This window comes from Furipterus horrens, unplaced genomic scaffold, assembly GCF_987537825.1.
Source record: "Furipterus horrens unplaced genomic scaffold, mFurHor1.1.pri manual_scaffold_1, whole genome shotgun sequence".
Lineage (NCBI taxonomy): Eukaryota > Metazoa > Chordata > Mammalia > Chiroptera > Furipteridae > Furipterus > Furipterus horrens.
This window is the reverse complement of record NW_028327171.1, coordinates 180,112,366-180,139,765: the sequence shown is the minus strand read 5'-3', so window position 1 is coordinate 180,139,765 and position 27,400 is coordinate 180,112,366. Positions and strand designations below refer to the sequence as shown.

Genomic DNA, 27,400 nt, shown 5'->3' with positions numbered 1-27,400 from the left:
GAAGAAGCTGTGGAATTCTAAGGCATCTCCTTTTAAAGAGCCTCAACAGAATTAAGACTTACACAGACTCACTCCCTCTTGGCTCTAGCACCAGGGCAGCACCTTTAAGGGCACCAGTGGCATATGGGAAGAACTGAAGTGACTGGCATCAGAGGGAGTGCAGAGGTTCAGTTTCCTCCTGCACAAAACTCCAGAGGCCAGGCAGTGGCATTGTCACCTCTCTAAGCCTTTCCCCCCACCACAGAGCCACAGAGCAGGAACACAATATTGGAGACTCCTCAACTTGGTTCACACAGGTTGCTCACCCTGGCAATTACTAAGGCTTTGCTCCATCCGACTTATCAGTGTGCTTTTCTACAACTGGCCATGCTATTAAGACAGGAAGTCAAAGTGGCTTTACCTAATACATAGGAAGAAACACAGGGAGGCTGCCAAATTGAGGGGACAAAGAAACATGGCCTAAATGAAGAACAGATCAAAACTCCAGAAAAAGAACTAAACAAAATGGAGATAAGCATCTATCAGATGCAAGGTTCAAAATACTAGTTATTAGGATGCTCAAAAAACACAGTGGGTACTTCAACAGCATAAAAAAGATCCAGGCAGAAATGAAGGTCACACTGAGTGAAACAAAGAAAAATTTATAGGGAGCCAAAAGTAGGGTGAATGAAGTCAATAATCAAATCAATGATTTGGAATCTAAGGAAGTAAAAAACAACCAATCAGAACAGCAAGAAGGAAAAAGAATCCCCCCACCCCCCAAAAAAAGAATAGGCTAAGGAGCCCCTAGGACATCTTCAAACATATCAACATTCAAATCATACGGGTGCCACAAGGAGAAGATAAAGAGCAAGAAATTGAAAAGTTATTTAAAAAAATAATGAAAGAAAACTTTCCTAATTTGGTGAAGGAAATAAGACGTACAAGCCCAGGAAGTACAGAGAGTCACAAAACAAGTTGGACCCAAAGAAGACCACACCAAGATACATCATAATTAAAATGCCAAAGGTTAAAGATAAACAGAGAATCTTAAAAGCAGCAAGAGAAAATCAGTTAGTTACTTACAAGGGTGTCCCATAAGACTGTCAGCTGATTTCTCAAAGAAACTTTGCAAGCTAGAAGTATTCAAGTGATGAAAAGCGAGGACCAACAACCTAGATTACTCTATTCAGCAAAGCTATCATTTAGAATGGAAGGGCTTCCCAGACACGCCAAAGGGAAATGAGTTCATCATCACCAGCCATTATTATATGAAATATTAAAGGGACTTATTTAAGAAAAATAAGATCAAAACTATGAACATTAAAATGGCAACAAATTCACAACTGTCAACAACTGAATGTAAAAAACAAACTAAGCAAAATAGCGGAACAGAAACAGATCCTTTGGAGGGTTACCAGTTGGGGTGGGGAATGGGGAGAATGGAATAATGGGTGCAGGGATTAAGAAGTACAAATTGGTAGGTACAGGGGGATATTAAGAATAGTATAGGAAATGGAGTAGCCAAAGAACTTATATGCATGACCCCTGGACATGAACTAAGGAGGTGGAGGAGTGCTGGAGAGAATAAGGCAACCGAGTGGAAGGGAGTAAAGGGGGGAAAATTGGAACAACCAGAGTAGCATAATAAAGAAAATATATTTTCAAAAGTGTTAAAGTAAAATGTATTCCTCTTTCTCCTAGTATACCTTAGAAGACATAGCAAAGAGAAGAGTAAACTGAGAAGAGAGATAAGATGTAAGTTTCCCAGTGACCTTCTTTACAAAGTGCAGAGCAAAAACACTTTTTAGTTATGGTGTTAATACTGAGAATAATAAAGACGAGAATAATAAAGACAAGAAGCTTAAATTTAAATTCACACTTAAAAAAAATCATAGGCATATTGGCAAAGTATAAACACATTTAAGTGCTGGAAACTATCCACTTGACCCATCTTACAGAATCATAGATAATCATTATTTAATAATAAAAAATGCAATATATGCTCCATTATCAAGAAGTCTTGTCTTGGTGGAGGTGAAATCAAAACTTTCTTTAAAGAAAGAAAAATAAATCTGTAGTTTTCTCATGTTTCCCAGTGGTTTTTTTTTTTTTTCTTTCAGCATTCGGTTCTCATGATGGAAACCACATGTGATAATATGTAGCCGACCATTCCTTTAACATTACACAAATATGCTCACTCAGCAGTCCAACAAAACTGGCTAAACTGTTGTGAATGTCTTTGAACACTTCTGTGCCAAAGTTGACCAGGTAAAGTAAGACAACGATGTGTTTTCCTCTGAGATACATCATGTTTTTTTTTATCATAAATTGTTAGAAAAGCTCAGTAGAAAACTCGTTCTTAAAAAATTTCAAATTGAGAAATCACCAATCAAAATAAAAAATTAACACTTTAGATACCAGTGCTGCTTTGTTTTTAACTAAAATAAGCCACTAAATCTTGCAGTTTTAATGACTGTATAGAGTAATTTACTAACAGTAATTTCCTCCATGCTAAAGGTAAAGCCTCTTACTTGACTGGGAAAAATCAGGGCCTGAGAGGGAGAAATGATGCTGGAGCTTAATGATTTTTGGCTGTGAGACAGATGGTGCTTCACTCTGAGTTGAAAACCTCTTTGAATAGTGAAGTCGAGGCTTCTGAAACATGGAGCAACCCTACCCTTGCTTCTGCTGGGTCCCCTCCTTTGGGCAAAGAAAGAGAAACTCCTTATGAAACGTCAGTAAGTCCAAACATATCTACTAACCAGTAAACATCTTTGGCTTAGAGACGAAGTCTTGTGTTCCAATATCTTCTATTTCTTTTATAAGTAAAACATCCCAAATTGAAAAGAATTAAAGAAAATGTTAGTAACTCATCTTAGTCCACAGGATAACCTGATTTTAACACTTGAGGGGAAAAATATAGTTGCATATTCATATACATACAGAATATATACATATTCATATAATGATCATAAAAACACTCCTTTGTTAATACTGAAGGAACCACTACAAATTTGTGCAGCCAACTAGATTCCTCCATTTAGCTAGTCTAGGTTATTGCCATTCCTCTAATTCAATATATTGATGAAACATGATTCAAAAATATAATATAACTCTGGTTCCATAATTTAACTGTATTGTACATGTTTAATGCTTCAATATTATTCATCATAAATCAATAAACAATTAAATCTTGAAATATTAAGATAAAAATAGTAGGCAACAAATAAATATGAATCTGAAAGTCCCTAGTTCCTCTACTGAAACCAAAATTATTTTGTATTATTCTGTAAATCCTAAACCACCTGGCATAATGTCAGAAAATACGGTGCATGACCACTAAAATATATTTCTTAATTGTGTTGATGATAATGTCAGGCCCTGGCTGGTTTGGCTCAGTGGATTGAGCGTCGGCCTGCGAGCTAAGTGTCGCTGGTTCGATCTTCCAGTCAGGGCACATCAGAGAAGAAAAACTCTGACTCCAAAAAACCTCCGCTGCCTTGCGGCATACCTCTTCAGGGGAAAGGCTAAGGGAGTAAACCCCGACAGAAAATCCGGAGCCGGAGTCCCTAAGGCGGTTTGACGTTGTAGTCAACACCGGCAACTCCTGCGGCGCACCTGAAGCCAAGCTGTATTGACTCCGTCTTTCCCTTGGACCCTTCAGCTGCGAAGAGAGGGGGGGTCTGCTGCATGGGCAATAGCAGACCCTCCATATCACCCTGCCCAGGCTCTGTAGCTTCAGCTCCACTGGAGAGGACACTCCAGCATCATCGCAAGATGTCGATTCAACACGGGAGGAGACAGATACTGTGTCACTCCCGAGTCGGACTGCACAGCCATTCTCGGCGGTGCAGATAGACTCTTAAGAAGCTACACCATCATCTCTCGAGACGGACGGCTGCCGACGACGACGAATGTCATACATATTCTGGGCATTTTTTGTATCATAAGTATTGTTAATATTATTTGGGGTAATCATCAATTTCTATGTAAGGAACACATATTACAACATTGGTTAGACTTACAGAAATTGAGTTAGCTGAAATCTAGACGTATATAATTAGAAAAGATGAAAAGCAAGAAAGTCAGTGATGAGAACAACTTTCCAAATATCTGAATGAATAAAAAAAAAAAAAAATGAACAAACTCATTTGCTTCCTTTAAAGTTCAAGCAAAACCCATTTCTCCCTGAATTTGACAATAACGTGGCAATAATTCATTTTGGTCATAGTGTCCAAAAACTCTTCCAATGCATTATTTCCAGGCCTAATTCCAAGACTCCAAATCCTAGCATAGCAGTGGGAATTCCTTTGCAATCTATCACTTTAGCAGAAATATATTCTCATTTGGAAAATTTATGGCAGAAATCTCCATTTTAATTTTCTAGCTTTACTGATGTACTGCATACCTTATGCTGTTCACATCAACCTGAGGACGTTAACGGTATCTCACAATGCTCATCTCATCTGTATTCCGAATCTGTTATAAGCTCAATTCCGTAACACTGTTACTAAAAGTGCATTTGCCATCCAATTAGCATTCATTCTACACACTTTATTTAGTGATAAAAATACAGAGATGTATTGGGGGGGGCAAGCCAAAGCTGTGAACCAAAGAAAAATTATCGAGGAAGATAAAAGGAAAAATAGTGAAATAAATTTCCTCCTCCTGAGGATGGCTTACTCCATAGCAAGGCAGATGAAAGCAGAGCTACTATAGGACTAACTTATTTTTGGAAGAGAAATATTCTGATTCTCTGGAAACCTGAGAAAAATGGGGTGAGAGGAGACAAACACTGAATTTAAGAATGATGTGTGATTCAACAAACATCTACTGTATACCATTTCATGTCAGATTCTGTATGTCTAGGTGACCCCACAAATATTCTCATTTAATTTAGCCATTCTCTGAAGCAGATTATTTATAGATGGAGATACAGAGGTCCATGTGGGTTATAAATAAATGTTCTCAAGATCAGACAGTAAGAGACATAGTAAATACTAATACTAGGTCTTCTAATACCAAGTTCAGGAGATGTTTACACTACATACAAATACACCTCATGATATGTTTCCAAAGGAAGATAAATTTGTCAAGTATGTGTATATATATATATATAATGTGTATATATATATATAATGTGTATATATATATATATATATATATATTACTGTTGTGAGAAATAGTGTTTTGGTTAGTGTAGTAGAAATAAACTTGAGGTTGCAAAGGAAGAAAAGAATATGAGTTCTGATTGTAATAATGTAGGTTGAAGAGTTACATAAATATTTCTTAAGACAAGTTAAAATAAAAAATGCTACTTTCACACGCTGTCTTTTATCCAAATTTTTTAATCACATATCTTCTAAGATATGTATAATTTTTTTCTTTTATCACTATAAGAGATCAGATCTACCAGAAATTCCACTATCTCAGAATCTAAACCATGTCCCTCTGACACAGTCCACATGCTCTGATGTTTCAAATCGTGTGTTCATTCTAGGTGTCTGATTTCACTTTTACTAGTGTGAATGAAATATTCCTACAGCAGCATCAGTGATACTTTATGTTTTACCCTGAAAGGAATGAATTTAAATTCTTTCTCCAAAAGGGCTTCTTGTGATCAATAGTAAGAGAGCAAGACACATTTAGAAGGTCACACAGTTTCTGGGTATGAAATAAATAAGGTCAGGTTAACAGAGTGACTAGAATTCCTTGCCTGAGTATCATTTTCAGGGAGCTCTGAAGAGCTGATGTACCATATATTTGACATCTAGTGTGTGTCTGGTAGTGAACTAATGTTTGAAATACAGCATCTCATTTACTTCTCAAAATATTATTCTCAGAGTGTTAGCAATTCACTATGACCATATTTAGACTAATGTAGCAAAATACTTTACCCAAATCTATGTGTCAATCAAGTGGCAGAATCAGAATTTTACTATAAACTGATGTAACTCTAATGAATATGTTTGAACTTCCTTATATATCAGCCTGACTCTTATCTTGGACTCAATATTATAAAGCAAATTCCTTCTAAAATACCACTGGTTACAATGAAAGTGCCATAGCAACTGTTATTCCCAAATCTGCCAAACATCTAACAAAAAATACCAGTACATCATTAAGTAAAATCATGCTTCATTTATACAAGTTCAAATAAGATGTTTTTGTATATAAATTGAAGTTTAATGTTTTAAAGTCTTGCCTGGTTATCACATAGAAGGATGAAAGGATCCTGGAGGACAAAATGAGTATTACCATTGAAGAGATTTAAGACCAGACAGAATCCAAAGACAAAAGCCAGTCAGCGGGGCTGAACTCAGAATCTAGGAAGTTAGACATGCTGTGTTCTGTACACAATTTAATGCTACCACCTAGTAGACAAACATGCTCTCTGTCTGTCTCACTTAGGAAACTTAGAGGATGCAAGTAACGGAATAAAGTGGCTTGCATCATAGGGACTTAACATTTCCCATAACAAGAAACTGAAGGCAAATAGTTCCCAGGTTGGTAAATACAACACATAGCCATCAAAGACCACAGTGCTCTCATTTCTTCTGTTCTCCCATCCTCAGATGCTGGCTTTCGTCCTTAGGTTGTTCCTTGACAGACACAAAAGGGCTGCCCCGATTCACCTAAACATGTACTAATGGAGGCACAAGGAAGAGTATTTCATTTTTCACAGGAAAAGAACCCGCAAATCTTTCTAGATGTTCCCAAGGAGAGAGGGGTTTCAATGGTCAGACTACATTTGAAACTGAGCACGGTAAAGTGAATACCTGACATTTTAGCTTCATTATGTGGGCTCACGGGTAAAAGAAGAGTGGGAGAATGGCTGAACAATATGCAGATTTACTACATGTAAATCTGTAACCATCGAAAAGTTTAAGATCTTAAATGGCATTTCTTGAAATAGAAGCTGAAGTTAAATCTTAAAATTACCTGACATGTTCAGTTTCGTTTCATAGTCTTTCCCCATCCACCTATGTAATTCATCAGAAAGTTAAGAAACTGGTTTCAGCTTCTAGGGTTGGTAATAAATTAGAATGGGGGGGGAGGGGGAGAAAGAAAGAAAACTAGAACGTTAATGAAATGAAAATATCTTTGGTAATGCCAAATAATACCAGCTTAAATGTCCTAAAAACGAGAGACTTCTAAATAGTATTGGGCACTGACAGGTGCTCACACAGACTAAAGAGGAATCTATGATAGGAAGTTAAAAAAATTATGCAGAGGCCTAAATATGCCTTTTTTGTGTGTGAGTGCTAATTCTCTCTTTTTTCAAATATTATATTTACTTTTTGTCAAAGTTAATGATTGCTACAGCATTTGGTATGCAATTGTATGTTTAGTAGAGTGTATAAACATAGCTGTGGCTTTGGTAACTTATAAATGAGGCTCTTGAATCCCCCCTCACATTTAATGTTTCTTATTCACAAAGAAAGACATGCTTTGAAACTGTCTGCTTTTAATGTCTTTTTTAAACAACTCTCAATTCAACTGATTTTGCCTTTTTTTTTTTTTTTTTGCCTTCTGTTTTTAATTTTCCTTCATTGAGAGGCCTGTATAGATGGTACAACAGAGTCAGCAGTTTGAGGAAGGAACCTAGAATTGAAACAAGGCAAAGTGGAATCAACCTCAAGGTTTATTCACCAACCAAAGCAAGAAATAACACAGGCCTGGGGTTCATAACTAAAAATATTAAAAGACTCGAAGTTCTGACCTTGAATGAAATAAAAACCTTTCCTTCTTTGACAATTAGAAAGTTGCATTTTATTACAAGTTTCACAAAACAATGAGAATGTTAACATTAAAAATAGCAGATGACTTAATCAGTTCAGAATTCCTTCATATTTTTACAATTCTATAATTAAAAATTCACTATTCATTAGACAAGACTCTTTTAAAAAATATGTAAGGTAATGTCAGTTTTAGGTAGAAAGGTACAGAATATTTTTGTAGACTGTCTACATCCTAACAGGCAACATGGAGAGCATTTGCCAACCTGGAATGCTCAACCATAGACTTGTTGCCTGCTTATGATCAAGCAAGCACAGAGCTTGGCACTGTCTAGCACACCAGCTCGGTTATATGCTGAGGTACTGACAACCAAAGGGAATGGCATACACACAAATCGCCATGATCCAATGTGGTCATGGATAACTGCCCTGTCCTTCTGAGGTAGGAGTGATCCACAAGTTCAATTAAGGCAGAAATCCACTCTTGGCTAGCTTTGTGAAAAAGCTAGCTTTTCAATTTAAATTTAGGGTAGAAAAAATACTTTGACAGTTATTTATATTGAATATCAATCTAAGAAAAAGTGTTTTACTAATATTAATCTGGCAGCAGAGACCAGGATAATTTGAATAAGGGAGATCAGCTAAGGGTGTATGTATGTAGTGGTTTAGACCAGAGGTAATAAAGGCTAAAGTAGAACTAGCAAATGGTGGGAGATACCAGAAACTGGCCATGGACACTTAGAGAAAAAAATGGAATGAAGAAGTCAACTTTTAAAAATATTTCTAGAATTATCTTTTGGAAAACAAAAAAACATGTATAGTTGACTTTCCTTTTCTTTCTTTTTTCAATTCCTATTAATTTTTGGCTCTTGGGGCAAAGTCATTTCTTCAATATGAAAAAAGCAGCAAGTTAACACAAAACAGAAATTTAAAGTGCAGAATAGTACAAAACCAAAGATACGGGGGGAAAAGCAATAGCAGGAGAAAAAATGAGATGTCGCTAAAAGACAGAGGGCATCCTGTCCCTTCTCATCCAGAGAACGACTCCAATATTTAGGTGGCCGTACATGCCTTCTCATACACACACAGGATTTATGTTCCTTTAGGGTAAAAAAAAAAAAAAAAGAAGAAGTGGTGATGGAGAGGGCCTTTCTGGAGGCTTAGGAACCAAAGCCGGTCACAGTCTTCCCCCTTCCCCACCTTCTCCATCCAGAGAAAGTAAGCAATTCGACTTGAGAAGGAGACTTCCCTTTCTGAGAGAAAACAAAAATGATTAGAATTATTACTTTGATACATCTCGAATTTCATTCTCAGTTTCAATTCAAATTAGAAATTCATATATTTTTTAGTTTAGGCTAGTTTATAAAATTATTTTTTAACAGAAGATACTTTCAAAAAATGGTATCTAGATTTGTAATCTAAACTTCTAAAACGTAAACTGATAAAATACTGTTCTAATTTAGAAATACCCCATGTTAACTTGATATTTGCTTAATTCTTAGGTTCTAGAGTTGCAACCATTAAGAAGTTTTTATTTTTCATATGGTGAAAGGTAGCCATTTTGTTTAATGTTGATTAAAACTCCATAGGAAGTTCCAGCTTGACATCTACAACATGATGTATGTGGCTTTAGCTAAAATGTTGAACATTCAGAGGCCTTCCAGAATCAGAAGGCAAGATAAACATGTAAATCATACCAACTGCAATCTGGGGTGGTGGGGCTTGTGAGAACCTGTAAGTACAGGTCCATCACGAAGACATTTGGCTAACCACTGTGCTAGCAAGAAAGTCGGAACAGGGTAGGCCACTAGCTTTAGCTAATCTTTACCACATCCCGCTGCGTACTTGCTAATTCTTAGTTCCCTGGTTTGTCTTCCCTCCAAAACCATTATACAACTCCAGTAGAAATTAAAATACGAAGTTTTGATAGTTAAAGCTATAAATAGTTGATAGATTTTTTTTATTTTTTGTTTCTTGTTTTCTTTATAGGGCACCCAGACTTTCAGTCCCCTGAGACTGTACCCATCTACGGATTTTGTTTCTTTTATAACTCCTCTCCTATACAAAACTGAAAAACAAGCAGCTTTCAAAATGACATGGTAAAAGAAACATAATTAAATCTTTCAAATGAAACTTGGAACTTAAAAAAAGTAATGAATTTTATTTCCCATTATTATATTAGCAAAGCACATAAAAGCTACTTTGATTCAGCTGCAACATATCATAAGAATCATTAACAGCTACTAGTTTTACCCTAAGTACTGTTCCATACACTTCATAAATATTATCTTCAACAGTTCTCCCCACAATGCTCTCAGGTGGGTACTACTGTTACCGTATTTTACACAGAAAGCAACAGAGAGGTTCAGAAACTTGTCCACGGTCATAAAGTAGTAAGTGAGAGATTCAGACCCAAGACTGTCTGGTCTACCCTATTTTCCCCAAAGCATATCAAAACTTACCTAAATACCAAATTAAAATTAAAAGATTACCAAGTACCTCACATACTTTCTCTGAAAACAAGATTTTTGCAAAGTATTTTTTTGTTTTATTTGGGAAGCAAATTGGTCTTACATCATCACAACTTTATTAATTCCTTCAGTTTTCATTTTATAAAAATCCCAAAATGTGGCTAATACTTATGCTAATGACTTTATATATGAACTAAGGACTCAGTGCCTTAACTCCATTTACCAGATGTGACTAAACATCATAAACAAAGACCAAAATAACAATGAAAAGAAGCCACATTACTTTATGAATAGAAAATTATAGTGGTATACATGGTCTCTATATTTTATTTTAAAACATCAAAGGTAAAAAAGTTAATTTTGACATTTACATATAAATTTAAAATGCCACAAACCACTGGTTTCATTCCAAATGTGTCCATTATTTTACTTTTCACACACAAAAAATTAACCTCTGTAATTTTCATCAGAAGAATACTTTTACTGGAATTCTAAAAACAGAAAGGCCATTTTTATTAGCTGGCATTTGATATTTTTCACCTAGTCTTTTAAAAGGCTATTTTTCATGTTTTTGAAAACCAACTATCTTAAACTGTCAACCCATCATTGTAAAGTCTAATTCAGAATGTTAGTTAGTTCAGTAAACAGAAGCCATTTTAGGTCTGTTGCATTATTTTAAACTAACAGTTGGGGCTCTTTCAGTTCCAAATAAAGTACGATCAATTCTAGCTTAAGCAGAAAAGAAAGAACTTTAGTGGCTCATTTAACGAAACCACAGCAATGGGAAGCTAAATGGTGGACAGTGATAGGCCTTGACCCTAGATGGATCAGACAGTATCAGGCTTCTCTGTTCTCCATCATTTGGGTTTATTATCTTTAATTAAGGTAATACAACCTTTCAGGTTTTCCCCTTTTAGATATCTTTCTAGAAGATTCACTGTGGGTGGATGATTGAGCCTGCACACAAACACCCGTTCCTAAATGCCAGGTAATGGAGCCCACAACTGTGCAAAAGCAGCCTTGATGGGAGTCCTAACAGCACTGGAAACAGTGGCAGGCACACCCACTGGATTTGCAGGAGAGCAGTACTAGATTCCATTCCCACCTACAAATGTAGAGAGTGATTTAGGCTTAGTATCAATCCCCTCAGCCCCAGATTCCCAAACTTTGAAGGTTATAAGAACCACTTACTTTTTAATTAGAATTAAATGAAAGAACATGTAAAAGGGCTTGTAGAGGATCTGATACATAGCTACCATTTATTATATGTGTTAGGAGACTTTAAATGAGAGAAATCTTGTGGTCTGTTCTAAATACATGGATTCTTGGAGGCTCAACTATATGGGCAAGTACCTTGTAAACAGGAAAGTACCGTGTAGGTGTTAAAGCACTTTGATTCATGGAGTGCCACATCAGTGCTCCGCCTGTCCCACTAGGGCTTTCAATGTTATTCAAAAGCATTTGCCCTCTATATAAGCAAACCAGGGTGGAAGCCACTTCTCACATCTCCCTTTCCCCGTCCCTCAAACTAACACCATGCTGAGCAGAGGGTAAAGCCCAACAAACATCTAAGGACTTTTTTTTTTTTTTTTTTAGTTACTGTGTTTTGTTTTTTTGTTTGTTTGTTTTTTCTTGGCGGAGGAAAGAATGAGAACATACATTTGTTGTTCCACTTACTTATGCACTCATTGGTTGATCCTTGTATGTGCCCTGACTGCAACCTTGGCGTGTAGGGACGATGCTCTAACAAACTAAGCTACCCAACCAGGGCCCATCTGAATACTTACTAATAGAAATTATTCTATCATCTTGCCATCAAATGAAATGAAAATTACCAATGATGGTCTAAGTGCAATCTCACCTTTTTTTCCTACCAAAAATAATCCGTAAAATACTGAGTAGCAAAGTACATGATTAGTTATGGTTCTGCTTTCAAGCTGATAGTAAACAACTAGGTCTGAATGTTTTGAAAACCTAATTCTTGAAAAAATAATACTAAATGACTAATGAACACTACCGTTAAATCAAATTTTGTAGCCATAACACAAAACACAAGTGGTAAATTGAAGATAGGAGTCATTACAAAGTTGAAATTCTACAATATCAAAATAAATTCTTGAGTTTCTGCACAATACATTAATGCTCTATTTATCCTGAGGATTGAGGTATTCCTATTTTATGTCTTTAGACAACCTGGCTTTTATCTTAATTTCAGAGTGGGAACTTTCTACAGTTAAGTTTGGTAACTGAATGAGACCTGAAGGGAACTTCAGCAGTTATCCACTCGGCCCACAGCTCAATGCAGAATGACTTCTACAGCTTCCCAAGAACAGATACATTTTTATGTAATGAACACTGGGAATTATGTTTCTTTATCCTGGCTTTTAATAATATTAGAACCCATAACTGCAGCACAATTTTAGCAAATACATGGTGGGGAAAAAGTAGGTTTACGGTGTTCATATGGAAAATAATACAATATTTAACAAGTAATAATACAAGAATAAACTGTTTCATGCACTCACAGCTATAAACCTACTTTTGCCACACCCTGTGTGCTAGATCATCATAAACCAGCTCACCTCAGTTTTACTTATTTTTTTAACGTCTCTATCCCCTCTGTGTTATTTCCTCACTTTTGAATTCTCTTAAATTTATGGTTGTATTCTGTTTTTGGAAAAATACATGATATGCATAAATAAATAAATGGCTTCTCTTTCTTATCACTTACTACTACTTGATGCAACACAGTCTCATTTGTTTCTAGTTTTCCTGCATTACCTTACTCATAAACAGTGTTCAATATGGCTTGCCTCTAGTATTTAATGTCTTACTTTTACTCTATATATTTTTTCAGGGCTGACCCCTTCACCCTTGAGGTCTGCAATAACACCAAGGAGATAGTGTCAGAATTGAGCTAAATTGGAGGACATCCAGTTCATGTCCACCGAGAATTAGAAAATTGCTCAGTGTAAAACAAAATCACACATCAGTTGTCAGATGTGTTGTGAGTAGAAGGAAACGTTACTTGCCTTTTAGAAGGACAGTTGAAAGTAGGCCTTGGAGAAATCACCCATTCATTCTTCCCTTTTTGCCTCCCTCCTTCCTTTCTCCTTCTTCCCTTTTGCAAGTATTTACCAAACACTTTCTCTGTTTCCAGGTATTAATCTGAGTTCTGGGAAGATATAACTGAAGAAGACAAACTCCTGGTTTGCATGCAGATGACATTCTTGGGAGGAGTGAAGGGGCAGCGTAAATATAAGAGGCCTGTCTGGAAGGCATCCAGCCATGTAATATGAAAAAAATAGACATTTATTGAAGAAGATACAAGAAACATGGTACATAGGAGAATGACACCTCAGTCCCCTTCAAAGTAGGCACCTTGGGACCTCACACAGTTCTCCCAATCATCATCAGCTGCCCCATCATATTTTCCTGAATCTCATCCATGATCTGAGATCTTATCCCTTTCAAAGGTGATTTTGTTTTTGGGAAAAGCCAGATGTCACAGGGTACCAATTCTGGGCTTAGCAGGGCTGAGTCACCTGGATGATTTGATATTTCATAAAAAAAACTCTGCATAAGATGTGACACATGAGCAGGCACATTGTCATGATGAAGCTGCCAATCATCAGGTGCCCATAGCTGCGGCCTTCTGAGTCATTTGAATAGTTTCCACACAGGAATGTTCAAGCTTAACACAAAATTTGATGCAGATTCTTTGCTCTACTCACTCAGTCATTTTGAATGTAGTGGCCACACAGTACACCTACTCACTCAGTGGCATCTATTGCCCCACTGACTAGTACAGTGAAGTCATCATTGCTTATACAAGTGTGTTCCAGTCCACTCTCCTTGGCTGCCAGGTTAGATTGATACTGCACAAACTGCTATCCTTATATTAACAATGGCTGGACATTTTCTGAACAGACCTTTAGATAGATAGATAGATAGATAGATAGATAGAGATATAGATATAAATATATATGTGTGTGATAGATATAGATATAAATATATATGTGTGTGTGTGTATACATACATATGTGTGTGTGTGTGTGTGTGTGTATATATATATATATATGATTTTGTCCCTGGCTGGTTTGGCTCAGTGGATTGAACATCGGCCTGCGAGCTAAGTGTCACTGGTTCGATCTTCCAGTCAGGGCTCATCAGAGAAGGAAAACTCTGATTCCAAAAAACCTCCGCTGCCTTGCACTATACCTCTTCAGGGGAAAGGCTAAGGGAGTAAACCCCGACAGAAAATCCGGAGCCGGAGTCCCTAAGGCGGTTTGACGTTGTAGTCAACACCGGCAACTCCTGCGGCGCACCTGAAGCCAAGCTGTATTGACTCCGTCTTTCCCTTGGACCCTTCAGCTGCGAAGAGAGGGGGGGTCTGCTGCATGGGCAACAGCAGACCCTCCATATCACCCTGCCCAGGCTCTGTAGCTTCAGCTTCACTGGAGAGGACACTTCAGCGTCATCGCAAGATGTCGATTCAACACGGGAGGAGACAGATACCATGTCACTCCCGAGTCGGACTGCACAGCCATTCTCGGCGGTGCAGATAGACTCTTAAGAAGCTACCCCATCGTCTCTCGAGACGGACGGCTGCCGACGACGAAAGTAGAAGCAAGTTTAAAATAAGTTTCTATTATTAAATTTCATTGTTTGCCAAATTACAAATAAAACATCAAATTGAGCAAGGGCTTTAAGTGTAGGAGGAGGAGAAGGTAAAGAACTATCATTTAGTTCCATGATGAATTCATGAATATATAAAATGTGTATATGCGAATGTGTGCATATTATATGCAAATCATCTACATATATGTGTGTGGTGTGTTATGCATATATGTATATGTATATATAAACACATGCATATGTATTTTGTACAAATATGACAATAATTGGATTTGTTCTTAGAAATGAATCAATCAATATGCCTAAATTATGTTCAAAAAGCCATCAATAAGAACTAATTCTTGGTTAAACTTTTCACTAGTTATCATTTGAAATAAAACCTGATAAATTCTGAAGTAGATTTTTGACAGGAAAAATATAATAATTAAAAGATATAACACATCATTTATAAAAAAAGTAAACCAAAAAAGAAAAGGTCAAGAAAATAATGGTGCATCCAGAGGTTATTCAATGTTTATCTACATTATAAACAATGTTTTTAAATTTTGAATTTTTTGACAAACAAGAAATATTTAAAAGTTGAAATAAGCCAGCCAGAGAAAGACAAATACCATATGATTTCACTTACATGTGGAATCTAATGAACAAAATAAACTAACAAACAAAATAGAAACAGATTCATAGATACATAGGGCAGGGGAGATAGGGGGCTGGGTTAAAAAGATGAAGGGATTATACAAAAAAAAACTCATAGAACATATAACAGTATGGTGATTATCAGAGGGAAAGGGAGTGGGGGAGGTAGGAGAGGGTAAAGGGGACATAAATGGTAATGAAAGAAGACAACTCAGGTTGGTGAACATACAATATAGTATACAGATGATATATTATAGAATTGTACCTGAAATCTATATAATTAGATTAACATTAGACATGAACTGGGGAGCATAAGCCTGTTTTGCTCCACCAGCAAGTTACAGCTTCAGAACCCAAAGGATTTCAGCATTGCTTCACCATGGGAATTAGCCCCTCTGGTACCAGGTTGTTGGGGGGCACAGGAGGAGGAGTGTGACCAGAGGCTTGTCAGTCTAACTAGGGACTGTGGACCTATGAAAAGCACACAAAGACTTGGTAAGGTCATTGGTCATTTTGAAAAAGAACCTGGTTCATCCCAAACCCTAGCTAATATAATCTCACGGAAACAGAAAATCTCTCTCTCTCTCTCTCTCTCTCCCTCCACCCCCCTCTCTCAGAGACCAGCACACACCCCATTTGTTTGTGAGCTCTATCGCCCAGCAGCACACAACCACGGGGGTCTAGCTGCTACAGGGGCCTGCAGCAGATCTGTAGGCTCCAAAAGACTAAGCTTTAGTATGAAGCAGAAGCTCTGGACACTGGCTTCAGCTTTGTCCTTGCTGAAGACTCAGTTGAACTTTTTCCATGGTGGAATCAATGGAGAGGGGACACAGAGGGAGCCTTCCGCACTAATAAGCCATCTTGCCACATCACAGTCTCCTGTTTGGGGGTCCTTGCAATGCTTTCTTCATGATCCTATGAAAGAGCCTGATTTCCACCAATCAAACTTCCACTCTACTAAACTGGGAGATTCTCAACTACAAAAACTGTGCCTTATGTATAGTTTTAACCCCAAAGCTGAGCACTCAAAACATTTAATTGATTGATGATGACTGAGTCAGCGGGTGGAAATATGAACAGCAAAGAGCTGGTGATGATAACCTTTCATCTATTTAATATTACATTTTTGAAAAAAACATTTTAAAAGAAAAAAATCTATTTTGGCACATTGACACTTTATCATTGTATTAATTTCAACATCCCTCTATAAATACATACAAACACACACACACACAAGTAAAAATATTCTAAGTTAAAATATAAAGTCCATTAGTTTGGACTTTATATTCAAAATATCATAATTTTTACAGGGGTATGGCTGACTTAAATTACTGACTTGATTCAAAATCTAAAGTAGGTGAAATATAAACTCTTCCTTAAAAGAACAAACTTACTCTTTGCCAACGAGGAGGAGAGACTGAATAAGAATCTTTAAATTCTTATTTTAAACAAGTCTTTCACATGAAGTCAAATTTCTATTAAACAAAACTATCATTAAGATTAGATAAACTCATATTTTATAAGCAAATAGGATATTCAAGTGAAGTTAATTTTTAATCTCTAGTCATTTTATAGAGATGTATTTTTTCAATTTTTAACTAACTGGAATAAATTATGCCATATAGTTATCATTGGGGAAAAAATGTTAAAATGCATCTTCCTTCCTGCTCACCAAGATCACCTGAGCTACTCAAATAATCTAGAGTGTACAGACAACTTCTGGCACAGGAATTAAGTGACAAAGAAACCATTGGGAAATTCTAGAAAAGAGCACTAGTTTGAGCAAATGTAAGAAAACAATTCTTTATAATCCAAAGAGTCATACTTTAAAAGCTCCCAGTGTTCCCTGAGAAACACTCAGAGTCAATTAAAAAACAGCCATGTTATGTTAAAAGAGATAATGGGGAAGAAATTTCCTGTCATAATGAGTGAGATGAGGCAACAAAAGCAACCAAATTGGCATTGCTTGACAGAACAATAAAAATAAAACAACCTTGTGTTTTTAAAATGCTACATATATTCTGATTGCACGAATTCTAGCTGTCCCAGTTTTGCAATGAAGTTTAACTGTTTTGAAATTTTTTCTGATACCTACAGAGAACATTTTCCAGGCACCCAAATCTTTTTCAAACACAGAAATAATAACACTTAAAAAAAAAATCAGTCTTTACCATTGTGATTTGTCATTTACTTGATAATGGATAAAACTTACTAGACTTTAGAAACAAATGTTTAAAAAATGTGATTAACTGCAGTAATTTTTTTTTCCATTTTATTCACCTGTCAATTGAATACTATATATTCAAGTGCTTGCTATCCTGTGGTCTGTCTACATAGAGGGCAAATCCTGTCTGAATTTTTACTGACAGTTTCCATTCCCAGGATGTAAGACACAAAGCCCACAACTGATATAGGTGAATTAAAGCTGAGACCAATGCCCCTTCTCTGATTGTCAGTCCATCTGTTCCATTACAAGACTAAAAAGCCCAAGATTGTTAGGAACTGAAAGGACATACCAATTGAGTTCAGAAACTGAGTGTCTAGTCCACTGATTTGCTGTAATCAATCTGAGATAAGACTATGAATGTATTGCAGTCACCTTGGTTAACCTCAGGCTGGCATTTCACTTTTTAAAATCAGCTTAGTTGATACATAATTTATATACCCTAGAATTCACTCATTTAAAATACACAAGTCCATGTTTTTTAGAATAATTACAAAGCTGTACAATGGTCACTATAATCTAATTTCATTTATGTAGAACACCTGAAGGGACCAATGACCCTCACCTAATGGAAGAACAGAAAAAAAGAAAGGGGAAAAAAGGGAAAGAGGAAAGAAGAGACAGAGAAAAGGAGGAAGAAACAAAAGCTGCATACAGAGAATTTCATTTTAAAGAGTAAAAACAATGCTTACAAAATTAAAAAACACTGGAAAGATAAATTCAGTAAAATTTTAAATGTATATTTTCTCACTTTATTCTAAATGGTTATATTGTTAATTCCTTTTGCATTATTAATTGTTATTCATTATTAATTAGCCATTGAATGGACAAATGATTCCAAGAAAAGGACTTTATAAATGAACAATGTTCCTGTAACACGGAACTGAAGCATCTTGGTTTAGTTTTATCCCTCTGCAAACCATGGGATTCACTTTTATCTGAGAGTGGTTGAACTCGTTCAATATTACCTCAGGAAATTTTAAAATAATAAAAGTATTTTTCTTTAATTCTTACTGTAATAGTCAGTTTTAGGAATCAATTGGTATGTCCATTCAGTTATTAACAATATTGTGCTTTTCAGTCCTGTGATTGAAGAGATGGACTGACAATCAAATAAAAAAATGGCATCAGTGGCAGCTTTAATTTATCTAGATTTATCTGCACCTTCTTTTCAAAGGGCATATTCCAGTTCTTCTATTCTTTCCTTCTCCAATTGCAAACATCTTTTTCTCTGATTCTACATTGACAAAGGATTTGGGCAGATGCTAACATTTCCTTCTAACTTAGTTTTTCTTTGAAATTTGCTAGGGCAGCAAGTAAGTTACATTCTCCAAATTATCAGGGAACTCTTCGAAAAGCCAGCTCCCAAGAATTATCATTAAACTTTTCAGTACCTGGGCTACATTTCACAGATGGATATATACAGCCCTGCATTTTTTTTAGATAAAGTTGTTTTATTACTTAGATGAAATAGGTTTTATCAGACCTCATTCTAGCTAGCCCTGAGACACAGAAACCATAGTTGGCCTCACGTTACAGTCTTTTTTTAAAAGTAGTCCCCAAATCTTGCCCTTTCTTCTTATCTGTAAAATACAGTTTCCTTAGATTTACCCCTTATTCTACCAAAGACTCCAAAGGACTACATGTAAAAAACTCTCAAGAGCATATTAATCTACAGTAAGAAATTTTAGTTATTTGCAAACAAATTCAGAAATTGCAAAATGAAATAAGTGACCTTTGTTTAGAATTTTAAAATAATGCTAAAAATCATCTTTCTTCATTCTGACATTTTAAGACTTATCCCACATGGTAACATATTTATTCTGGATATAACATTATTCCATAAAACTAAAAATTATAATTTGTTAAATGTTACACCATCTAATTACTCCGTCTAATCCTGTTTTATACTTGTATTTAGTAATATTTTTCTTTTCAGGGGAGAGTGTGAGCAGCCCCTCACTACCACAAATTATACAGTCGAGTTTCCCACATTTGTGGAAATCGCAGGGGTCAGCACATCCAGAGAGCAATGAATGAGTAAGCCTCAACCTGAGAAAACCAGCTTCGTGATCATAGCGTCTCTTCTACCAGGTAAATATCTGTTTTATAATTTTAAAACAGCCATGCAAATTAATTCCACTTAAGAGATCATAAATCACTCTAATTACATAAAGTTTGTTTTTTGAAGAGGCCAGAAATATTTTTGTCATCATAATTTTAAAATTTACATAGATTCAATAACACGGAAATTGAAATCATCTTCTTGTCATAAATATTATTTTAGAATAGAGAAAATTATAAGCCTCTGACATATTACAAAAAAGTCTGTTTAATAGGAGTTCTCAGAGGAATTGCCAAGTTCAGATGTATTGAGCTTTTCCAGCTTCAGCGTTCTTTTGAATGCTCTGGGAGGGCAAGCACCTAATCTTTCAAATACTTCAATTAGTTCTTACTTAATTAAGCTAAAAAAAAAAAAAAAACTCACCAATTATTTTTTCTAATGAAGATTACTGAAGTGTTATGATTTATAATAAGTGCTTACTGTCTAGATTCATACTAGTAAGTCAAAAATTATTTATTTATTGTTACACAGCAATATTTCAATTAAAATATATTTATGCAGCTTCTTTGTAAAGAAAATTACAAAGATTTCAGTAAATTAGACATATAACAAAAACTGGTCATCAACCAGAACCATATAAAACTAAATTAACAATTTGAAACACATTTCTTAAAAACACTAATGCTATTTTAATGCATTAAAATAAACAGTGTTTAACAAGCAAATTGAAATCAGAACGTCTCTCAACAAATACAGTAACCCGCTTGCATAATGCCATTTATTCCCCAAGTAGTTATTTTAACATTTAGTCTTAACTAGTGTATAAAGTGAAGGTACAGATTTTTAAAATTATACATTTCTCTTATTTAGAGAAAATGTCAAAAAAATTGAAAATCCAAATGATACATAAAAGAGATAAATTTACATCTCTCAAGGAAGAACCCATCTTTAAAATCAGTAACAAAGCTCTCTTTAGTCATTCATTCCCTTATTTAGACAATATTTACTTAGAATTTATATTGTCACTGATATTATGATTGAATTAACCTAAGCTCTGATGGAGCTTACATACTATCAGGAAAGACAGACATTAGATAATAATAATAATTGCACAGGTAATGAGAAGTGAAAAAAAAAGATATACAGGGTACTCTGGTAGCATACTATAAGAGAATCTTAACTAGTATAAAAACATCAAAGGGAGTTTTTCTGAGGAAGTAATGTTTAAACTAGAACTTGAAAGATGTAAGTGAACTTTACCAAGCCTAAGGAACATTATGGATAAAGATTTGAAGGTGTGAAAACATGGCATTCAAAGAATTGAGAGTAGAATAAGAAAGATGAAAAGTGGAGAAAAGGTAAGCAGGAAAAGCAGACAGCTGAATAAGAGCTAAGACTACAAAGAAACCTGTTCGGCCTGTTTAGCCTTCTGATGGGAAGCAACTGAAATTGGCTGGGAGATATTATATCTGCATGTAAATCTGCATATTAATATATGCATATTTTTGAAATGGATACTAGAAGAATTAAAAAGCTATTATTGTAGTTCAGGCAAATATAATGGTAGAGAAACAAAAGACTGTCTCTGAGAAAGGAAAAAGGTGAAGGCGTTATATTTAAGAGGTTAATGGACAGGTTTACTGTCTAAAAGTAAGGGGGTAAAAAGGCTGACAAAGTGATCACAGAATTATGATTCTATCAGATTGGACCTACTTCTAAGAAACAGATACAGGTCTTCCAGTCAAAGAGATGTTTCCTTACCTGACTTGATATAGTTTTAGGTTAACTGTTAAATCAAACTTACTGATAAGGAGATCAAGTCTGATAAAAACTGAAAGATGACTGGACACCCAATCAAAGATCCCAAAGTGAAAGATAAAAACCATAATGCTTTTGCATTTAAATTTAGAATTAGGTTAATCATCAGTAAAACCAAAGAACTGCTACAAAATATTTATCACAGATGAAAAGAAATTATATAACATTTATTTGGGTTTTGCCAAATCTCCATCATTTCCTTATGAAATTGGTCTACATAAATCCCATTCCAACAATATGGTATCATTACAGAGGAAAGATAATGGTAATCAAGGTGAACTCTAAGAAGCGCTTTAAAGCAGATAGAAAATAAACATAATCTGCTCTTATAAGGCTGAATGAAAATGCTGTTATAACAATTTATATGTATGAAATATTTAAACATCATAGCATCAGGTAGCTCTCAATTATAGTTTTTATCTGTTAGGTGGTTGAAGGGAGAATACATATTATTCTGAGACAAAAACAAAACCCCTCAGGAGGAAAATGCTACCTAGTACTGTCTTGGAGTATTGAAGGAGAATTGTTTAGTCACGCAAATTAACGTCTTGTACATAAATTGATGTTATGCCTCAAACCCAGCAGCAATTCTATAATTCAAGTCAGAAATTACTTAAACTGAGTTGGCACAGAAAATCTGTAGAAAATACTCTACTACATAGTTGCAAACCCATTAGCTAAGAACTTTATCAGTACCTATAAGCAGTAAAGTAGCCCCATCTTTGGTAGAGCTAGCATTTGAACACAACCAGCTAATTCTGTAAAAATAACAGGAGCAGCTCCAACAATGGAATCAATAAAATGGCTGCGGATACAGAAAGATTATGCTTAAGATACTGATGTACGAGTAACCTCTCAGAGAGACTCCAACCTGCATCCTTAATATAAGTGCTCTGATAACATGAAGAGACCAACCCACTAGGAGTAGTAGGAATGGACAAGTGTGAAACTTTGAGGTATTGCAGGAAGATGACCAAACGTTTGAAGAGAGGAATGGAGTTGGACAGAACCCAGATGGAGAGAATGGTCTATGGGTCGAAATGAGAAAGGACTGACAGTTAAATTCACAGCAACAGGGGCTTTCTTGTTCTGAATATATTCTTTTGTACTTGATTGGGGATTTCAAGCTACAAAACGGCACTGTCGGAAAGCAAACAATTTCTACAGGTTGGTTAGATTTGTCTATAGAGCAGTAATTGCAGTTAATTTGAAGATTTCATTGTGTTTTTTGTTGTTTTTTTTTTTCACTTTTATTTTTGTAAATAATACAAAATACTGAAATGAAAGTTTCTTTTTTAAAAAATGTTCTTTTATTCTAGCTCATGTACTTGAGGGGAAGGCTAAAATGATGCTCTTATCTCTGGAAAGTAAGCCCCAGAAGGGTAAGGGTTTCATACTGAATCCACAGTGACTAGAACATCGCCAGGCACCTGCTGGTTGTTTAGTAAATATTTGCAGAACAAAGGAGTGAATGAATGAATGAATACTAGCTCAGATCAGAATGAGGCAACACAGGTCCACACAAAAACCAATTCCAGCAACTCAGAGCATCTACCTAAGGAGGCTGGAACAATGTCTTTGAATGCCAATATCTACAGTCTCACCCTTAAGGGCTTGAGGCAGGGAGAAAAAAATCAACACATAGCATAGAAATAAGCCAGATCTTACAGAGTGCATTCTAATGCATCTCATATTATTTCTGAAAATATAAGCAATATGCAACACTAACTTAATGGGTTGTTTGCAATGAAATATTAAGAGTATGACTTAGAATCTGTTAGGCTTGAGAATAACAGGTTAAATAACCAAATGCCATCACATCTAGGTTTGGCAAAAGAAAGAAGCCAGTGTTTCAAAAACTAGTATAACTTTGGAATAAAAACAATAAAAATATTTTGTTGCTATTTGAAAACTTCCAAAGGTCAGGAAATAGAAAAATATTCTTTATGCCCTCCTGCACAGATAAGACTTCACACAGCTCTCTATTCCTAGAATAAATACACAGTCATTATAAAAGCCTGACAAAGTAGAGTGCCATCTGCTACTTTTTAGAGTGGATTCAATTTATTTCCTAAATGAGGGTTGGAGTGGAGATGAAAAGGGGCATTCTTTACTTCCTTGCATCCAAATACTTAATTTTTTATCACAGTTTATTTTCTTCAATATTGTTTATACTGTCCCAGAGAAGTGAAAATAATATGCTCAAACTCGACACAGGCAAAAAAAATGAAATTATCCCTCCTGTTAACTTACACTTACCAGAAAACATTTTTCTGAAACTGGTTATCACTCTATTTGAGTTTAAATATTTTCCATGGATGGTGTTGAAATATTTGTCCATGTTATAGCATAAAAATTGAACATTATACTAATTTTGGAAAGAGTTACACAAAACAAAACAATAAAAAAGGCAGCATTCTCAAGAAATAATTAGTTTTGTTTTGAAACTACATAATGACCTTTTCCTTGACCTTTATTACTGATTTTCAACACTATTTCTAACATTTTAAATATGCAGTGGAATTTTAGGTTGAAATATTTCTCACGTCCTTTGGCCTTGTTGAAATGTTAAAGGAATATGATCAAATGTTTAATTCCCTTGATTTCTGCCCGACTCTCCCAGAGTCAACCATTGTCTCTGCCACCTCTCTGCTGTGCATATTATTGCACTTGTTATCTCAGGACTGTGTGTCTCTTCGGTGAGAGTGGGGGAAGCGGAGGACCCGCTGAAGAAAGGGCAACTTTGGTTGCCAATCATCTGAATCCTTCACTGTTTTTGTCTAATCCAAGCTCTCATCCTCACTGCCCTGACCACAGAAGATGAACAGGGCTCTGCAGGTTTAATCTGAATACTCCTCTGCTGTATTCCAACTAAGCGACTAGTTATGTATCCCTACACTTGTTGCTTCTGGAACCTGAATTTGTGAGTATCGAGTGTTCTTGGAGCCACACCCCATGAGGATTAAATGTGTTCATTTATATACAGTTTAGAACAGCGCCTAACACAAACTGCAACATGGAAGTTTGGCCATTATTATTAATATTATCAATGCTGCTAAAGATCCCATAGCGGATTTTAAATATTCACTCAGAAGTTTAGAAAACGCTACACAAGTATGGGGTCAAGGGTGGGGGAGCTCATGAACTCCAAGCAGATAGATTTTCTAGTAAAATCCCATGTTTATAGTACTAAATTAAGACAAATTTTGCATAGGACAAGTCGTTTAAAATAGCCTTGGGATCGTCTTAACTAAATGATATAAGGAATGTAAACTTGCTTGGAAAATAGTCAAAATCGCCACTGAGAGGAGTAAAAATTAACTTGTGCTCTTTTTCTATTATAATTATTGTCATCTACATTTTCTTATAAAATAAATAACCAAGAAACTTATTTCCAGGATACATATTACTTGAGTATATTCTCAACTAATTTTAAAGAAAGAGGGTATGGTTACTTTACAGTCATTAGCAAGTCATATGTTTGAATTTTGAATTACCCTTGAACAGTAATATTTTTCTATTCCATCCGAGGTCAGGATTAGCAAATAGTTTTATTGATGAACCAAAGAAAACAATTCTATTTAAGCAATTATCAAAAATTGAGAAAAAAAGTAAGATTCCCACCTAAGTGTCAAATGATTCTCCTTATTGCAGGTACTAGTCAGCATTTGGCCTTCTATACAAGTTATTAGGAGGTATTGATTACCCTGTATTATATCTTGGTAACTCCAAAAACAGGGGATAGCTCAAAGGTAATTGAAGAGTTTTCATTGCATCATGTGTTAATGGATTAGTTGTTTAATATTCTGAAACTGGGTAGAAATAAAACAGAAGAATATGCAAATATGTTCTGTTCTTCCAGCACAACCCTTGGATATGTAAAGTAGATTTAATAATATTAAAGCTTTAACTCCGTATTCCAGAAATCTAAATACCACTCAAGGCTTATAGGCATTAGTAAAATCTGCATAGGAATGTTATGCCTAATCACCTTACAAAAGGCTACCTGGCATTACTGATGACAAGTTACATAAAAGGATCCAAATCTGTGATTTATTAAATTGCTTATACACTGATAATGTTTTCAAAATCAAGTGAGAAATGTTTTGTATTTTATTTAATAAATCTAATTTACTTTCTACTTTATGTCTGAAAGTAATAATTTTTCTCTGACTTATAAAATTAACTATACTAAGAATGTACAATCCATACCCTCATATATATTTCAAGATACTTTATAAAATACCTGGCTCAGGTGGTTTACCTCTTTATTCATTTACAACTCATTTTCCTCCTAAGTCAAGATACCCAAATCAATTACATTAAAAAAAATACTATACTATAAAAATCTTATTTCAGGTACATTTTATGTGTCAAATTAAAAAATAAAAAAAGCATTTCTTTTTTCTGGTTACAAAAGCAGTCTATGCTCCAATGGCCTTTAAAAATAAGTTAAGAAGAATAAAATTTAAATCACCTAGCAAAAGCCATGGCTAACATTTAGGTGCATTTACTTTCAGTATTTAATACTGAAGTAGTTGGGTCAGGTATATAGGGTATTGAGATCTTACTGTAGATAAGCTGTATGTCCCAGTTTTATTCTTTTCACTCTTGTTCTTTTCACAGTTTAAATAGCTATTTCTTATGTCATTCAATATTTCTAAATGTCATTATTTCAGTCTGCATAATAGTCCTTGTTAGATATAGTAATAATAAAATTTTTTTCAGCTATCTCCAACAATTTCAGGTACCATTTATATACTGAGTTCCTCACTCAACATAATTTGTTCTGTGTAGACAACTGCCTCTTGAACATACTCATTTGGAAGTGCCACAGCAACCCAACCTGAAAATATCCAAAACTGAGTCCATTATTTTGTTTCCAGGTCTGTCTGTCTGTCTCTCTCTCTCTCTTCCACCCTCAGGACCCATAGTCTCAGAAGCTAATACTGTAGCCTGAGTCCATTACACTTGATTCCTCTCATTTCATCCTTTGTCTGTAATTCACATAAAATCAATTTTACTTTTCCAATATATCATTATTATATTTATTTTTCTTCATTCCCACCAGCATCCCCTTCCTTAAGCCTCCATTATTTCAAATCTGGATTACTGCGAAGTCTCCTAGCTAGCTTTCTTCCCCCAGCATTAGTCAATCATTCCTTATTTCCACATTGCACCCAACATGGGTTGTGTAATCTTATTTGGTTGTTCACCTGCTTAACTCCCTTCAGGGGCATGACACTACATTCATGACACTGTTAAATTCCCTGCATGTTCCTTATCATCTGCCCCTTTAACCTCTTTACCATCATCTCTCCTCTCCACTTCTTACCCAGCCCTGTGTACGCTTTATTGCAGCTGCACTGAACTGCTTTCAGTTCTTCCAATGAACTCTGCTTCTTCAGATGCTGGGAGGGTCCACTTTATATCCGGTTCCTTGTGACTGAACATTCAACCCTTAGTTTAGACATGACTTCCTTTAGGTTCCCTTCTCTAACATCCATCAAGCATAGGCCCAGAGTCCCTGCTAGGAACATCGATAGTACGGTGTACCGTCCTAGAGTGGGTTAAAGAGAACCTCCCCAAAATTCATGGTCACTCAGAACTTCAGAATGTGACCTTATTTGGAAATAGGATTTTTACAGATGTAATTAGTTCAGAATCTTGAAATAAAACTCTATACTTAGGATGGGACCTCAATCCAATGACTGATATATTTATAGGAGGAGAGGACACACCCAAAGATACACAGGAGAGAAAGTGATGTGAAATGGAGTCAAAGACTGAAATTAGTTAGGCTGTACAAGTCAAGGAACACCAGGAA

General features: G+C 35.5%; 1 protein-coding gene and 1 non-coding gene across 5 annotated transcripts in view; both read right to left on the bottom strand.

The window, feature by feature from the left end:
• GULP1 (GULP PTB domain containing engulfment adaptor 1) overlaps positions 1-27,400 on the bottom strand; it is a 220,110-nt gene that overhangs the window by 107,344 nt on the left and 85,366 nt on the right. The gene's annotated exons all lie outside the window — the stretch shown is intronic.
• Positions 19,627-19,792, bottom strand: LOC150022372 (U1 spliceosomal RNA). The gene has a single exon (XR_016513751.1). It is a non-coding gene; the product is annotated as a U1 spliceosomal RNA (small nuclear RNA).